The sequence below is a fragment of the Canis lupus genome, chromosome 22 (assembly GCF_003254725.2).
Source record: "Canis lupus dingo isolate Sandy chromosome 22, ASM325472v2, whole genome shotgun sequence".
Lineage (NCBI taxonomy): Eukaryota > Metazoa > Chordata > Mammalia > Carnivora > Canidae > Canis > Canis lupus.
In genome coordinates this window covers 18,960,860-18,979,988 of record NC_064264.1, presented here as the reverse complement: position 1 = coordinate 18,979,988, position 19,129 = coordinate 18,960,860, and the positions used below count along the sequence as shown (strand labels likewise).

At 33.3% G+C, this 19,129-nt stretch overlaps 2 long non-coding RNA genes across 3 annotated transcripts in view; one reads left to right on the top strand and one right to left on the bottom strand.

Moving 5' to 3' along the window:
• LOC112678780 (uncharacterized) overlaps window positions 1–19,129 on the top strand; it is a 110,164-nt gene that overhangs the window by 18,488 nt on the left and 72,547 nt on the right. The gene's annotated exons all lie outside the window — the stretch shown is intronic.
• LOC125753335 (uncharacterized) overlaps window positions 6,160–19,129 on the bottom strand; it is a 145,326-nt gene continuing 132,356 nt past the window's right edge. The window contains exons 3-4 of the long non-coding RNA XR_007404909.1: window positions 6,959–7,041; window positions 6,160–6,368 (exon numbers count right to left, since the gene is read on the bottom strand). This is a non-coding gene — a long non-coding RNA (uncharacterized LOC125753335). The remainder of the gene's footprint in view (window positions 6,369–6,958; window positions 7,042–19,129) is intronic.

Genomic DNA, 19,129 nt, shown 5'->3' with positions numbered 1-19,129 from the left:
TGATGAGTAGCATAGTAGAAGAAATCACCCAGCTCCTATTATAACAATTTCTCACAAACTTGATAACATGTATGCTTTTAAAAGTCATCTTTTTCCTATACTATTGTTTTACATATGTGCTTTTGGTGAGTTACTCTTAAATTTAGAGATTAACTCATGTTTGATGAATTGGCTATATTCCAAACCTATTATGTTGTGTTTAAATTGCCATCAATGTTAATTTGTTGAACCATATACAAGAGAATTATATTTACTAATTCTACTACTAATAGTAATAATACTAAAAATACTATTGGGGTGTCTGTGTGGCCCATTTGTTTAAGAATCTACCTTCTACCCAGGTCATGATCTCAGGGTCTTGGGATCAAGCCCTGCATCAGGGTTCTTGTCAGTGAAGAGTATGAATTTCCCCTCTCCATCAGCCCCTCCCCCTGCTCATGCTCTCCTCTCAAATAAATAAAATCTTTAAAAAAATACTATTAGACTACTAAAAATACTATTACTACTAAAACTAAGAGTCTAGTAACACCTAGTTGACTTACTAAGAATAGTGCTTCCCATGTTCCAGAGATTAATGGAGAGAAGTTTTATAGCTGTTAACTCTCATTTTATAGGTAATAGAGCTGAGAAGTAATTGCCCAAGCATGCAAATGCTCAACATTGGTATGGTCGTATAATAGAATAGGAATTCTCATAATCTGTTTTTGGAAATATAACTTTATAAAAGCCTTTAAGAGATAAATTGGGTATACCTTGTAAACTTTTAAAATTGTTATAGTGTTTGCATTGGACCCAGAAACTACACATCTGAACACTGATCTACAATTATTTTTTAAGAAATAGTATGAAGCTTAAAATACTTAGTGTAGTTTCTACAAATCCAAAATAATTACGTTTAGAACCTGACATACCAAAAGAGAGTGAACAGGAAAGAACTCACTTCTCCATGTATATACCTCCAGATTGGCTTTTTCAAGTTACAAGATTTTATAGTTTTTAAGATATGGTGATTTGAATTATGTTCTTGAATAAGCTCTTATTCTAATCAATGTACATACTATTGGTATCTCTCTAAAACAGAATTTAATTTTCAATAGTTTAATAAGGACATCAGCAAAAAAACAGGTAAGATGTTTGAACACTTAAAATGCCATTATTTTAAAACAGTTTTGTTGAGATAAAATTCACATGCCATGAATTCACCCATTTAAAGTGTAGAATTCAGTTTCTAATACACTCACAGGAGCTGTGCAGCTATCACAACTATCTAATTTTAGAAAATATACATCACCCTAAAGGAATCCCATACTTGTTAGCAGTTACTTTCCATTCTCCCTACCTTAGTCCCTAGCAACCACCACTCTATTTGCTGTCACTTTGGATATGCCTATTATGGCAATTTTATATAAATAGAATCATACAACATACAGTCTTTTGTGACTAGCTTTCCCTTAGCATAATGTTTTCAAGGTTCATCTGTGTATTTTATACATCAGTACTTCATTCTACCAAGTAATATTCCATTGCATGGATATACCACATTTGCTTATGCATTATTATTTGATGGACACATGGGCTCTTTATACTCTGACTGGTAGGAACAATGCTATTAACTTTCATTTTTTTTTTAATTTTTATTTATTTATGATAGTCACACAGAGAGAGAGAGAGGCAGAGACACAGGCAGAGGGAGGAGCAGGCTCCATGCACCGGGAGCCCGATGTGGGATTCGATCCCGGGTCTCCAGGATCGCGCCCTGGGCCAAAGGCAGGCGCCAAACCGCTGCGCCACCCAGGGATCCCTGCTATTAACTTTCAATACAAGTTTTTGTTTGGACATATATTTTCTATTGGCTATTAACTAGAAGTTGAATTTGATTAGTTATATAGAAAGTTTATGTTTAACATTCTGATAAACAGGTTGTTTTTCAAAGAGCTGCATCATTTAACACATTCATCAGCAACATATGAGAATTCTAATTTCTCCACTTGGTCAACATTTGTTATTATATGTTTTTGGTCATAGTCTTCCTAGAGTGAAGTGATATTAGTTTGCATTTCTCAGATAGCTAAAGAATTAGAGTATCATTTTATGGTAATTTATATGTATTTTTGAAGAAATGTCTATTCAAATCCCTGAACCAATTTTTAACTAGACTATTTGTCTTTTTTTTTTTTTTTTTTTTTTTAGTTCTAAGAGTTTTTAAAAAATACTTTCTGGATACAAGTTGCTTGTTAGATATATGATTTGCAAGTATTTTCTCTCATTCTAAAAATTTTCTTTTCACTTGATGGTGTCCTTTAAAGCACAACAGTTTTTAATGCTGACAAAGTCCAATTTATATAATTTTTCTTTTGTCACTTATTCTTTTGGCACCATATCTAAGAAATAAAATGTATTGGTATAGATAGGAAACAAAAATAAAAGCAAAAACCTTTCCAATTACTGAGTACCTCTAGAATCTTGGTGAGAATTTTAACAATTGAAATCACTCCTGTTGGGCAATGTAGATTCACAGAATATTATGGACTTTAGAAAATAATAAATAAATGACAACAGTCTGGACTCATAATGCAAAACCAAAGAAAATTAGCTTTTTAATTCTTGATATTCTGTATGAATACCCAACACAGTGGGCATAATACTAGCCGAAATTTTAATAGGAATGCACAACTCATAATCTTATAAGAAATTAAAATTATTTTCTCAAATAACGATTAAAAACAACTCCTCACTGATAGGCTCAAAAGAAATCCTTTGTCAATAACAGGACAGAAGGAGTACTTAAACTGTTAACTCTTTCAAAAGAGGAGTAAAAATCACTCCAAGATTCTGTTTTGGAATTTCAGCTATGTAATTTTTGAAGTTCCTAAAACTTAAAGGCATCCTCAAAAAACCCTTTTTACTTATAGCTCCTTCTTCATAAAAGATATATATTTGTAAAACATCTAACATCAATAGGTATATTGAAATATAAGTTTGATATGTAACTTTAAGACTTACTCTTTATCACATATTTCAAAATTTATGTTTATGAAAATAGACTAATTACCATTATTATTTGGCTTTATGCATTGAAGTAGTCATGATTTTGAACTAATAAAAACTATTCATCTTAATAACATGCCATATGTTATGGACTGAATTGTATTCACTCAAAATTGACATGCTGATGCCCTAACCCCCAAAGCGACTGTATTTGGAGACAGGGCCTTTAAGGAGATAAAATTAAATGAGATTATAAAGTTGGGACTTTAATCCAATAGGACTGGTGTCTTTTCTTTTTTCATATTTTATGAACCATTTTAATACTTATTAAAAAAGTAAAGTTACACATCAAATAGAAAAAAACAGTTTTAAAAATTAAATCACACAATACATACTTGAGAAGTCACATTAACTAAAACGGACGCAATTGTCCCTGAAATGGAGACTGGACTGGAGATTCTGAGACTGATGCCTTTGTAAGAAGAGAAAGAACTAGAAATCTCTCTGCATTTGCATACGAAGGAAAGACCATGTGAGGACACAATGAAAAAGCAGTAGTCTGCAAGCGGGACTGTCTTCACAGGAAACCAACTCTACTGATATCTACCTTGGACTTCTAGCCTCCAGCAATGTAAAACAAAAAATAAATTTCCATTATTTAAGAAGTCTGTGCTTTGTTATGGCAGTATAAGCAGACTTATTCACCACTGAAGTTCATAGGTTGGGCCCAACATCAGATTTTATTTGATATAATATGTGAGAAAAGAATATTTGCAGAAAAATCAAATATCTGTTTATATATATATAAGTCATGAAATTTTTATGAGAATTTTAGGAACTCAATGTTTTTTTGAAATACTAAACATAAAAATCGAGTTTATTTCAGCAAATTCAGTAATTTTGGCAATGACATTTAATCTTTTCCTCTAAAGTATCCTGTTTACATCAATTAAGAAATTCTATCGTATTTGAGGTAGATAACAAATAGACATCATAAAGTATAAATATTTTATTGAGACTGTGGTTCCAGCTATAGCAATCCAAATAAACTGTTGTTTTATGTGAACTTTGATCAGATCATTGGAGAGAAAGCTTTGCTTTATCTGTCAGTCCATGATAATCATCAAATAGTATCAAGTAGAAGAGTTGTCATAAAAATATTCATAAAATAAAATAAATGGTCAATATTTCTAGTTATTCTATTTTCCTTACTTTTTTTAAAATAGCCCACTTAATTTTTAATTTTTCCCCTTCATCTAATTTCAAACTGTGCTATCATCCATTTGCCTCTCCAGCTTTACTCCTCATCCTTCTTCTCCTAACTCCTTGCCCTGAAATGCTGGCCTATATGTACTCCATCACTGGATTTCTTATTTTCTAGCTATTGCTTTATGTCAGCCAATAAGATCCCTGAAAGATGGTCAACCAGAAATAGGGCAGAGTAGTAAGGGCATTAATTCCTCTGGCTCCTTCCCTACAGTGTCACCCTAGTTTGATTGTGTTTCATGAGTGGGGATCACTACTCTTCATAAGCTATCTGTCCTTGTCTTCTAGGTTTTAATAATTGCTCTCTACCTTCTTCCTTTCAGTACTAGAAGTGGTAATAGCTTTGCCATGATAAGCTCCTTAGAATCATATCACCTTTTCTGATATGCTATACTTTGCTCACACTTTTATAAATATTCCTTTTATTAAAAACTCCCTGAAGTATTCTAATCTGACTGTGCCATCTGTTTTCATGCTGATACCCTGCCTGAAACAGAGATCTAACTTCCAAAACAGATACTTTCAATTTTGAAGAAACTTATGTAAGTTATGTTAGTAATATGATGCTAATGTAGTCAAATTAAAACATCACGAAAACATTTATTTAAACGGATTTTCTCCAAATTATCTATGTGCCAGCTTAGAATTACTAATCTCAGTAATCACAAAGTATGAGTCAGATTTCTGTAATGAGCCTTGTAGACCTTTCCTGGTACTGAAAAAATATTTGAAATCTTAAAAATGTCACAATATTAAAGCAATTAAAGATCATGACATAGATTCATGAAATTTAGGATTCTATTGTGACAAAACTGGTGATTTTTTTATATTAAAGTTGATTCGAGCTCCCTATATTATAAAAATAACATTTTGTGAACCAGAGTAAGTAGAACATTCTTTTCACCATATAGAGAGCTACATAAAATGGAGATACTATATTTGCAGCAAACATAAAATGCAGGGTACTATATTTGGCAAGCCTCATTTCATAGGCGTAGGATGAAAGCTGGTGTTTATACTTATAAAAAAGAAACTAAAGATTTTGATGAGCCAGTTTTGGAAATCATTACTCTATCCAGTCTTGGTATCCTCAGAAAATGTTCATCTTTCAAGTCTAAGCTTACATTCTGTCATTTCTGCAAAAACTTCCCGTAAGCAATCCCAACTTGAAAACATTTCCTTGGGAATCTACTCTTTCATTCTTGTGCAGTCTTGATTCTCTTTTCTTTCCTGCTCTTTCTTCTTTTCTTTCGTTGTTGAGGAAGGAAAAAGAAATCTTTATAATATGGACAGTAGTCTTAGTGCTCAGAGAATTCCTATCCATTCCTCTAAACTTCCTAGCTTCTAGTGAATTTGGGTCAGTCATATGGCAGTTCTGTCGCATAAAATATGAGTAAAAGCAATACAGAAATTAGTACCAAAAGAAGGGTGCAGCTCTGAAAAAACTAATATTTGGCCTACTATCTGAGAGGACATCTGTGACAAAATTATTCTTGATTGTTGAAAAGGTGATTATGTGTATCAGGTAGTTAACAAAAAAAAAAATTAGCAATGCTGATGTCTGTTCTAAGCAGGTAAAAAGACTATTGCCTCACTCAATCAGGACCTTTAAGGGAAAACGTTGGAAAACAGAAGGTTAAAAATATGCACCAGTTGCTACTGAATATATGTTGAGCAAGGTATTACAAGAAAGAGATGGGCTTCAGAAATAATTGGCAGATTCAATAATTAAGAAGACAGACAGGAGCCTTATAGAACAGGACAAAACTACTGCTCCTAGATCCCAAATAGGTACAAAAGGGATTAACAAAAACTTTGAACAAAATGATCAAACTATTCAGGGATAAACAGATTAAGGCTGAAGACTTTATTTTTTTAAATTTTTATTTATTTATGATAGTCACAGAGAGAGAAAGAGAGAGAGGCAGAGACATAGGCGGAGGGAGAAGCAGGCTCCATGCACCCGGAGCCCGATGTGGGATTCGATCCCGGGTCTCCAGGATCGCACCCTGGGCCAAAAGCAGGCGCCAAACCGCTGCGCCACCCAGGGATCCCAAGGCTGAAGACTTTATACCTATTTTTCCTCATACCTTCAATGCAGACAATATATTAGACTGAAGAGAGAGGCATGAGGCAAGAAAAGTAAGAAATAAAGCAAAATTGAGAATTATGTTTTTAAAAACCCTTAGCATTTTGTTACTGGCATATAACACTCATTAAGATTAGGGGATGATTAAGCATATCTATAGGAAATGTATTTCCAAATAAACTACAAATCTAGAGACAGAAGAGTGTTTTACATGAGACTTAAAATCATCCATGATCCATGAAGCCACACTGAGAACACAGGTTCAGTTTCCTCCTGGTATTTTTCTTCCCTCACTCGCTGCTCCCTCCATTCTCATACTGGATTTGCCCCCATCTTCCAGTCTCATTTGGGGCCCAATCTATTCTTTCTACATTCCCTTCATTAAACTGCTTACACAATTACATGGTTTTATCTAAAAATAAATTTACAATGAGTTTTTTTAAATATATAAATCTACAACTCTTTACTAAGTTCTACAACTGATATTCTAATATTTATTTGACCTTTCCACTTAGATATGTAGTAGGTCTCTCAAATTTAAAATGTACCAAAACAAAACAAGACATACAAACAAATAAATAAAATGCACCAAAACAGAGCTTTTGTTTTTCTCACCACTCATCTCATCCCTTTTGGCTTGTTGGCTTCTAGCTTTCCCATCTCAGCAAGTAAAACCACAATCAAACCAGATTCTCATTCTAAAAAGAAAAAGAAAAAAGAAAGAAAATACATACATACATATATATGTGAATATCTCTTCTGGAACAACCACCACAGAATCCTATTATTCCCACAGCACCCAGAAATGTCATTTTATATATATATACACACACACCCAAGTCACTCCTTGGGACTTGAAATAAACTCTTCAGTTCTATAAGTCCAGTCTTGACTAAATCTTCAATTTATTCAACTCCTTATTTTTACTCTCTTTGCTCCAGCCATATTGGCTGGTCCCTCTTCTTTACCTTAGTCATAATGTACCACCCTCAGATTAGTACTTTTGCTTCTATAGCTGAAACATTCTCATCCATCAGGTCTCAGGTCACACCACACCTTCTCAAACAGGCTTTCAGATTGCTTTATATAAAATAGCAACATCACTTCTTTGAAGTTTCATCACTGAATTTCTACCAGCATTTATTAAAATTTGAATTATCTTATTATTTATTGCTAGTCTTCACAGGTTGAATAATGATCTACATGGGATCTATCTCTTGGTAGTATTGTTTACCACTGTGTCCCTAATGCCTCAATTAGAAAACAAACTGTAAATGAAATAAGAAATATAATGAATAGATTGAATATAATCAATCCATATTCTTCATTCTATTATTTTAGAATAAGCCATAATGTGAGGAATACCCAACTATCACTCTCTCTTTTCTGACTTATTTATTTTTTTGGGGGGGGTTAGAAAAAAAAAACATCCAAAATTTATTCTCCAACAAGACAGACAGCATCAGCAGGTAAAAACTACAGGTGTTTCTCCACAGATCATACATTCACACGGGCATGATTTGCTTAACAGGGAGAAAAGTTCTGGTGTGTTCTCTCTAACAATATCCACTTCACAGTGTAAACAGGTATTAGCATTATGTTCTCAACTTACAATTCCAGAAGGAAAGGCACAACATGGCAAAAATATTTTTGGATCCTAAAGTTAGGTGCAATAACACAGACCAACTTCTGTTAACAGTCTTGATCTACACTTCCACAAAGAAGGAGATTCTCTACTCGGAAATTAAAGTCTTTCTTTTTATCCCCTTCCTTGTTCAACTATCAGAGCATGTTTCAACATTACATATACAAAAAAAGGGGGGGCAGTTAAAAAAAAAGAATCATGAAAATATCTTCAACATCCAGCTGCTCCCACCACACATCAACTCAGGTTTAAGACAGGGTGTCAGAACACTTTGGCGGTCATAAAAAATAGACACTATGGCTACAAAAATAAAAAAATGAGGTAGATAAATTAAAGCTTTCATACTCATGACTTGCCTGTTCGAACATCGTAGCCTTCATGCAATACTCAAGAACACTCTTCATACTAATTTGGCATAAACTGCACCAAGGACATTTTTTTGTACAAAGTAGTATGTGAACCTGTCAGAAATATGCCCATACTGTGAGTTTCATCAAGAAGGAAAACCCAGGTCTTTGATCGAGTAGGCACTAGTGAACTAAATTAAGTCACCTGAGGGTCCCTGCTTAGGTGCCTAGCCCTCCTGGTGGCTCAGGAAGGAGGCATCTGGAAAGCAGAAGGAGTACATTGGCACTCTTGGGGCTCCGAATTAATTCTATTTAAATAAGCAGCAACACACATTGACTCCCTAAGGACTAAACCAGTCCACTTGAGGGTATCCTACCTAAGGTCCCAAGGTTGAAGGAATTTTGTAATTCTACAACCTTAGTTTAAAAAAAAAAAAAGTACATTCAGGAAAAAAAAAGGAAGGATGGGTACAGGGTTGGGGGGATCATACAAAACAGGTCCCTAAACAGATGCCAGATTTTGTCCACGTACCCGCATACAGTCACTAGAGAAGTATACAGTACCCCCTCCCCCAATTAGGCTAACTGTTGTCTTGTCCATTGTAGTTCAGTAAGTTCCAACTTGAAATAGGAGGATAGTCTTTGGAAATAGTTACTCTCAGTTGTACAAAGGTTTTATGTATATAGTTTGTTGCAAGTAACAAAGCTACTTTGCAAGACCCGCTTCTTTCCAAAATTAAAGAAAAAAAATTCTAGTCTGTATATGTTTTAGTTTTTTTTCTTTTTCCTTTTTCAATTTTTTTTTTTTTTTTTTTTTGCAAAGCAGCATAATAACATCTGATTGTAGGACTTGCCTGAGGTTGTGATCACAACTGTAAACATCTTTTGAACATCAGTAAGAAAAACAGGAGGAGATGCTTCTTTTAACAAGGAAAAAGAAAAAAGAAAAAGAGTAGAGTTCTAGAGGTTATTCTGCCTGCATTTCTCCCTCAACAAAGAGCTTAGCTGACTGCAATCTTATTTTCTTTGAGGAAGTGAAGGAATTGGTGTTTGGGAACCCTGTCGACAGCACCTGGTTTTTACACTTCAGCACGGATGGCAGACTGGGAGCTATCCATCTTGGAGATAGTGGTGGTGTTCACAATGGAGCTGGCTCCCAGGTAGACTGAATCACAGATATCCCCACTTTGGATCACAGAGGTCTCATTGGTCTTCATGGCCAGACCTCCATTGAGCATGGTGGTGTACTCATTCCACATGACAGGGTCCACGTTCACCGAAGGGGCCAGGATTTCCTTTGGAAACATCTCAGGGACTCTCTTCCCATCAGTTCCTGACAGAGCCATGATGTTCTCGATGGCTAGCTTCCTCCCACAGCGTGCCGAGCTATTGTTCACCCCATGCGTCATATAGTGGACCTTCAAGTTGCCTTTTCTTTTCTGGCTTAAGTCTATTTATTTTACTATGAAATTTGATAAAATTTAACATTTTTGGAAATAGTAAATCTTTTTATTATATGAAAACTTAAAAGCCTCTTATTGGGGGCAATACTTCCAAGCCAGTAATAACTGATGTTTAGAAATCCATGTTATGTCTTCCCAACGACTCTCTGTATCTGGTTATATATAAACAACCATAGGTTATGTACTTACTAATAGATGTGATAACAGATCTACCAGCCAATTACATCAACAGATACATGCCTCATCATGTCAAAAGTGCTCACTATATGAAGAAAAATCTTACTGTACTTAAGGATATTTATTGGATTTTTGTATTTTTTGTAAGGAGATAGAATTAACTGCATAATTGTTAATCTGAGTCTTATTACATCAGATTAGAGATGGGAGAGCAGAGTAATGCTAAAGGATCCGGAAGAGTTTATTTGGAAAGCAAGGATTTCAGGAAGATGAAGCAACTTAAAACTTCCTTTCTCATCACTGTAACTGGTCCACAGTCACATAAAAATTGATGCCCAAACCCATAATAATTTGCCAAATGTTTTCCTCAAACATTTAGATTGAATATTTAACAATAATTATTCTACATCGGTAATTTTATTCTGATTATTTTCCTTATATCATAAAAAATCTAGAGTTGTTAGTAATACATACTTTTTAAAAAAATATTTTTTTAATTTATTCATGAGCAACACAGAGAAAGAGGCAGAAATATAGGCAGAGGGAGGAGCAGGCTCCCTACTGGGAAGCCTGATGTGGGACTTGATCCCAGGACCCCGGGATCATGACCTGAGCCAAAGGCAGATGCTCAACCACTGAGCCACTCAGCCGTCCCAAAATATATACTTTTTAATGAAAAAAAAAAAAAGAAAAAACAAAGGACTAGAAATAATTTAAAAAAATAGAGAAAGGAAAGAGTATAAATTTAGATTGGGGAATATTCAAGATTGCAAATTTATCTATTATAACATGTGTGTTTGTGGTCATTGCTAAAATATTGAAAGCTTAGAGAATGCACTGATTATGCACCCTGGAACTTCACTGCCTACACCACAGGCATAAGGTTATAGATGTCTCTGTGTCTCATTCCCTCATCTTTAAAACAGACATAAGTTTCTACCTATCTCATAGAGTTATTGCAGGAATTAAATGAGTAAACATACATAAAGCACTAGAAACTCACACTATTCACTCATACTAGTTTAAATCTATACTGAAATGTAGCTTTCTTTAAATGTTTTCTGAGAGATATCGTGCCTGATTTATTCTGTAAGAAACAGATTCCTAACAAAGTAAGGACAGAAACTGCATATCAATTTTATCCAGATAGCTGCTAAAACAATATATTACCGTATTGAGTCTCCACTTCTTATTTGTAATTTTAAAAATCTGAGGTACAAGTAGAGTCAGTGAATAACACATTTCTGAATGTCTGCTATACTTATAAAAAAGTCATGCTACAGTCTTATAATAAGTCTATTGTAATCATCAATATAGGGTAAAGATAGAAAACTTCTGGGCTCTACAAAGGACAAAAACGTTTTAAAGTGTAATGGGCTATGATCTGATGATGTCTACAACTTTTTTTAATGAATTAAATGTACTTCATAAACCCAGATGTTATCGTCTAAACTCTAAACATTCCAATGTTAAATCTGAAGTTTTCCTAAACATTCCTGTTGGTAAGAACCAGTTATTTCATAGAAAGAAAGAAAAAAGGAGAGGATGGAAAAAAAAGAGAGAGAGAGAAGGACAGAGGTGGGGAGGAGGGAAAGAGAAGGGGAGATAGGGAAAAAATTGTTAAATGTCCTTCATAATTCTGATTCAGTGGGTATGCTGTGGAGTCCAGAAATGTGTTCTTTCAATAAACATACGAGACGTCTACAAAAGTTACTATATTATGAGAAAATTGCCTAACTCTTCTAATGGATTATGAAACAGATTTTAAGGGATTGTTACCAAATTAATAAATTGGAACGACTAAAATTCAGTATCTGCCTTTTATTTTAAAGTAGGCTTTGTCAAAAAACAGAATTTGTCAAATTGTTTTTTATTTTTAGATACAGATGTTAGCCTATCTTTGAAATAATTATATTTAGAAAAAAGTTTTAAATATTTTCCTTAGTCTCTTGCTCAAGTAGCTGAGTGATCAAATTATACAAAAATTTCTTTTGACTCTATTTCTTTAACTAGTTAATACAAATTCTATTCAATTGGCACAAAAAGATGTATATTTAGGTATATTTGTCATAAGATAAATGTAATAAATACATTTACATAAAATAAATGTAAATAAAATAAATATATTTTTGTACAGTGTACCTGCAATTGGCTAAAGAATCTTTAATATATGAAATAAAACATCATTCATCATTTCATGTGACCTAATAGTTTGCAACTTAGTAATGATCATAAAACCAAAAATTCCCCCCCATAATGCTACTGCTTATAAATCACCCAGCTCAAATACAATGGTTTGTAGTTTAGGACACTAAGTCTGGGAGATGTAAAGTGTTTTTATTCCAAGGATTAAATCCCAAGTCAATATATCATACTGCATGTTAACGAACTATAAACTTCATATGTGTATATGCATATATACTGAAAGTTGCTCAATGAAACTAAATATTATGAAAACTAAAGTATTAAAATTAATCCATAGGTATTGTGTTATGTAAAAACTTTAAAAATAATTTTATATGTTTCAGAATCTTTTTAAGGATGCAAGTGATCAAAGAAACACATCATATGGTCATAAAGATTTATAAGCTGTTAAATGAACTTCAGGGCAGATGCAGAGAACATGTAACACCTGGCGTAGATAGTATGTCTAACGATAATACAAATCTTTTATGGTACATTAACACTTTCAAAAATGAGTAATGTCCTAAGATTAACTCTACAGAAAGTTACAGATGAGGGTCAAAATGAAATATAATTTCTTGAAACTAAATGAGCAATAGAATTCATCTAACATTCTGTTATATCTGTTGCCATTAATATTTTCCAATAAACATAATTTAAGGTAAGTCTATGATGAATGATATTTATTTCTTTTAGGATCTGGGCTATTTTGCTATTTATCTGAATTAGAAATATTATATATTCTATTTCTCATTACGTGCCTAATTAATTCACTATATTAAAAATTTATCTTACTTTGTTCAGATCAGGCAAGCTAAACCCTTTAATTTCATTGTGCTCAAAAATTAATTCTTTCTGCTACTTTGAGGGCAAATAACTTATTCATATTACTCAAATCATTAGAAAAGCATAACTTTCCTGTTAAATTTTTTTGTGAAACTAAGACTTTCTGAAGGTTTGTCCTTCTTGCAAAATATTCAAATTTCATGATGGATAGCTTAGAATAAACCAAGTAATAAAAATATTTTACTTCATATGTGATTATTGTTAATTCCATTACTATGCAAAGCAATTTAAAGAATGATTCCATGTAGCTAGATTTCCAAATAACTAATTCTAATCTTCTAAAAATATAAATTAATCCTTGAGTTAAAATTTCAATATTTTTTCCTTTTAAACATTCCTAGAAAGTTGCCTCTTGTTTTCTTTAATATATATGAATAAATTGGAAGAAACAAAATGTAATTTTGCTAAACCTAAACAGCAGTAATTTATCATAGGAAAAATCACATGGTAGTATTTGAATATTGTGTAAAATTTGTTATAAGGAATATCAAAAGATCTATCTCCCAATAGCTATTTATCCCACAGAAGTATTTAGTTCTATAGTTGTTCCATTAAAGTTTATCACAATAACTGATAAGTTAATTATTACAGACTTTAAATTTTAGTAAAATCTGTGCTCTTGCCTATTCATACAGAATCTATTCTTTTCATTGATTAATTTTAGTGTCTGGAAGTATTTCTTATTTTAAAGATTTCAAATTTCAGAACAGAAAATATAAATGCAATCAACTGTTTATGTTGGTAAAGTCTACTATTAGTAGAACACTAATTTTTTTGTTAAGTTTTTAAACTTTTTTTTTTCTTTAATATGAACTTGCTTTTAAATATTTAGTGTTTTTGCCTACTTGCTTTCAATTTTACAGTTGCCAATGAGTCCTTTTATGTGAAATGTTCAGGACAGACAAATCCAAAGAGACAGAGCAGATTAGTGGTTGCCAAGGGTGGTTTGCAAGAGAGTCAGTAATGCCCCCCATATCCATGGAGAACACGTTCTAAGACCTCTCCCAGTGGATGCCTGAAACCATGAACAGTACAGAGCCTTGTAGATACTGTTTTTTTCATGTACATATACACCAATGATAAAGTTTAATTAATAAATTAAGCACAGCAAGAGATTAACAATAATAATAAAATATAACAGGTAGCAATAGAGGATCCCTGCCTGGGTGGCTCAGTGGTTTGGCGCCTGCCTTCCGCCCAGGGTGTAGTCCTGGAGTCCCAGGATCAAGTCCCGCATTGGGCTTCCTGCATAGAGCCTGCTTCTCCCTCTACCTGTGTCTCTGTGTCTCTGTCTCTCTCTCTCTGTATCTCTTATGAATCAATAAATCAAATCTTAAAAAAATTGTAGCAATACACTGTATTAAAAGTTATGTGAATGTAGTCTTTCTCAAAATAATCATATTGTACTGTATTCATCCTTCTTGTAATGATGTGGGATGATAAAGTCCCTATGTGATGAGATGAAGTGAGGTAAATGATAGTGTTAGGCTACTACTGATTTTTTGACCATATGTCAGAAGGACAGTCATTTGCTTCTGGATCACTGCTGATCCCAAATAAATAAAACCATAAAAAGCAAACTGTGTGGTGGGGACTATTGTAATGGGAAATGAGTACAAAGGTGTATGGGGCTTTTAGATACAATGATACAATGTTCTAAAGTTAGATAGTAATGATGTTCACACAAAACCACTAAAAAATACTGAATTGTACACTTTTTTTTTTTTTTTAGGGAGAGAGTGGGAGAGCATGAGAGTGTGTAAAAGAGAGGAAGGGGGTGGGGCACAGAGGGAGATAGAGAATTTTAAGCAGACCCCACACCCAGCCCAGAGCCTAGCTGTGGGGCTCAATCTCATGACCTGAGCCAAAATCAGGAGTCAGAGGCTTAATCAATTGAGCAACCCAGGGGGCGTCCCCTTTTAAAAGCTGTATAGTTTGGTGTGAGTTAAACACATTAAAACACACTAAATCCACATTAGAACCTCTGACATCAGTATTCAGTGATGATGGAAGTAGATGGAGAGGTAACATGGGGGAGTAGGTGGACTAATCCAACATGAAAAAATATAATCTGGCAAGAAACATTTAGTGTGGGGGAGATGAAAATTTGGGACTGTGCAACTTAGTAAGAATGAAGTGGGAAGACAGTTATATCATAAACTGAAAAAAATATTCATGATTTCTTTTTTCTATATAGATGCGATGAGTGTATGTTGTAATGTAAGATCCAAAGAATGATTAAAAAATGCTGTCTCAGGTAATCTTAGAACAATACTGTAAATTTTATGTATGTTAAAATATAAGAACATAATCAACCATTTAAGTATTATCTATATAATATTCAACTGGACTTCTTTTGTGGTATCATATAAAATTCTTTATGAAAAATTGAGATGGTCATAAATTTCTGTGTGTGTGTGTGTGTGTGTGTAAGAGAGAGTGTGTGTTTTCGTGCAGTTGGAGAGTGGGAAATGGCAAAATAGTTTGGGAAAAAAGAAACTAGAGCTTTGTTTGAGGCTCACACATTACTCACCAGTTGTAGAAATGAAATATTCAAGGGTAAAACATTAAATCAGTGAATATGATGGAGAGAATTTAATATTGTGGGGGATCTATGGCTTGACAAAATTTTTAAAAATAGAATAAGGTTGTAAGCAAGGAGAAAGATCCGATTCACATTCCAATAAAATTCTTTATTCAAATTTGCTCCTTTCAAATAACTTTAAAATTTACACTTTTGCATTTGAAGATCAAGCAGATATTCTCCCCCTTGAAAGTTTCTTATATCAAATCCAAGAGCAAACTTGTATGGCATACTGGCTGAACCAAACTTACTATCAAGCTGTTATGCCCTGGGGATATAATTTTTGGGCAGGAAATTAATTTTATGAACAAGAATTCAGTTGATTTTATTGATTATTTAAAATGTATTCCTTTCTAGAGAAGAATCTACATTTGTAGATAATCAGGATAAACACAGGTATTTATTACCCTACTCAAAATAGACTATAGAGCTCATAATGATGGTGGACAAAACCAATGAGAGAGAGAAAAGAAAAGTAGTGATTAAGTATGTTGTGGTTTTCTTATCATTGATTTAGCTGTGGTATTTGTATATAAATCAGGTTAGATTGTAATGTTGTGGTTTATATATATAACCCAGTATCTCACTGGCCAAAACCATCAAAGTTTATTTCTTATTTACACCACATGCCTAAAAAAGAGACAGGCAAGTGACAAAGGGATGGAGGCTAACAGAAGTCCCATGTCCATGCAATTATTCACCTGTGTCTAAAGAGAGAGATGTGAATTTAAAGTTTCAGTGGTATACTGACAGCTATTTCTTTTTTTACCCAATTAGTTTAATAAAAGTTATTGAAATATAACTTACATACTATAAAATGCATCCACTTTAAGTATATAATTTTATGTTTTGACAAGTTTCTATATGTGTATATTACCAGCACAATTACAGTTTATTTTTAGAATTTTATTTAAATTCAATTAACATATAATGTATTATTGGTTTCAGAGGTAGAGGTCAGTGATTCACCAATATTATAACACAGGGCTTATTACACCATATGCCTTCTTTAATATTCATCTACTTCTTATTTTCACTTTTCATCAGCCAATGGAATGGCCATGCTTATCATCAAAAGAGGTGGGGAAATACAATTCCATTATGTTCCCAGAAGGAAGGGAACATCAAATTTAATACACTAAATTGAGACTGAAAATAATTGTTCATCTGAGAATTTGCAGAATTTGAAGGGTGTTTCAAAGTCACTGATAAAAACTCACATACCACCAAGAATATTTATAATAGGGTTAGAATTACATTTTCTATGTAAGGTCCAAGAGTAATTAAAACAACTAAGCATCTGTCTAATAAAGAGGCATTTTTACCCTATTAAAATTATAAAAAGTAAACATAATACACATGTTTAAATGACAAACTGTATTTCAGTTCTATTAATTGGTATGAGAATAAACTGCTACAAAAAGAAAACCTGGATAAATTTTACCTCTTCGCTTATGGAGTACTGAGATGTGTGATCTCATAAGATGGCTCATAGCAAATGCTAAGTAAAAGAATTATAAATAAAACCTTTGAAACAAATTTATTACACACCTTATAAACAATGGCAAGGTGCTTTTTCAGGGTCTTAATTTTCTATTGTTGCTATAACCATCTATAAGCTTGATGACTTAAAACAACACAAAATATCTTCCAATTACGAAGTCAAAACACCTAAAAATCCATGTATTAACAGGCTGTGTTGTGGAGACTCTAGAAAAGAGTTTTTTCTTGCTTTTTCTAAAATTTAGAGGCCTCCTGCATCCTTCACTCATAAATCCCTTCCTCCATTTTCAAGGATAGGAGTACAATATCTTCAAATATCTCTCACCCCTGCTTTTACCATCCTGTCCCCTCTTCATTTCTGACTCTCTTGTCTTCCTCTTATCAGGGCCCTTCTGATGAGGTTAACTTGTTAACAACATATTGAATTTCCTTTTACTAGTTCGGTTTTTGAATTTTCAAAAAGTTTACAAATAATTCAATTAAAATATTGTCTCCAATTATAAAAAAAGTTTACTAGAATTCTCATTTATGAAGTTATCAAATTTACCAGTCATAACTTTTCATTACAAATTTTACAGAAGGATCTAAATGTACCCAGAAGGGTTGACTAAATGAAATTGAAAGTAATTGAATATTGTATTTTCTTCTGATAAATCTCTTCATACTGTTTTTAATGAGTCTGAAAGGAGATTTTCTCTCAAAAACAAACAAGAAAAACAAAAATGGATCTAGTAGTTGTTTAACAAAAATTCCTGAGCTTCCCTACTAACATAAGGATAGAGAAAGATATTTTAATAAATTGTCTCAGTGATCTAGAAAACTGAAGTCAATACTATGAATAGCAGGTTGGAAAAAATTGGTAACAAGTAGCCAGTACTTATCATTAAGGTAATACCTATTCTGCATAGCACCTTTTTTTTTTTTTTTTTTTTTTTTTTTTTTTTTTTTTAGTGTAGCATACATTATATTGTTGCCTGGTTATCTGAGTACTTCATGCTAATAAAATTAAGGTATTAAGGTGATGGTCTTAACTCTTCTTACACATGCTACAAGAATCACTTCTCCACAGAGTGTGATTCTAGTAATCTTACTGAATATTAAACAAGTAGAATGGAAAGTAATTTTGGCATAAAATTATTTTGACTTGAAACTATAATATATAAAAAAATAAAAAAAAGAAACTGTAATATATATTACCTTTACAGTATAGTGTTAGTTATAGGTGAAAATGCTTTTGACCACAGGGGATGCTATAGTGATTTAATTCAGATAGATAGGTGATCGGTTTAGGGGTTGGCATTAATTTGAAAACAATATAGAATGCATACCTCATCCCACCAGGCACTATGCAAAGTGGTAAATGATACGGGATGAAAGAGAAGTTTAAGACATTATGTGATTTCTAATAGCTGAGTAATATTCCATTGTATACATAAACCACATCTTCTTTATCCATTCATCTTTCGTTGGACACCGAGGCTCCTTCCACAGTTTGGCTATCGTGGCCATTGCTGCTATAAACATCGGGGTGCAGGTGTCCCGGCGTTTCATTGCATTTGTATCTTTGGGGTAAATCCCCAACAGTCAATTGCTGGGTCGTAGGGCAGGTCTATTTTTAACTGTTTGAGGAACCTCCACACAGTTTTCCAGAGTGGCTGCACCAGTTCACATTCCCACCAACAGTGTAAGAGGGTTCCCTTTTCTCCGCATCCTCTCCAACATTTGTTGTTTTCTGCCTTGTTAATTTGCCCATTCTCACTGGTGTGACGTGGTATCTCATTGTGGTTTTGATTTGTATTTCCCTGATGGCAAGTGATGCAGAGCATTTTCTCATGTGCATGTTGGCCATGTCTATGTCTTCCTCTGTGAGATTTCTGTTCATGTCTTTTGCCCATTTCATGATTGGATTGTTTGTTTCTTTGGTGATGGAACTGGAGGGTATTATGCTGAGTGAAGTAAGTCAGTCGGAGAAGGACAAACATTATATGTTCTCATTCATTTAGGGAATATCAATAATAGTGAAAGGGAATATAAGGG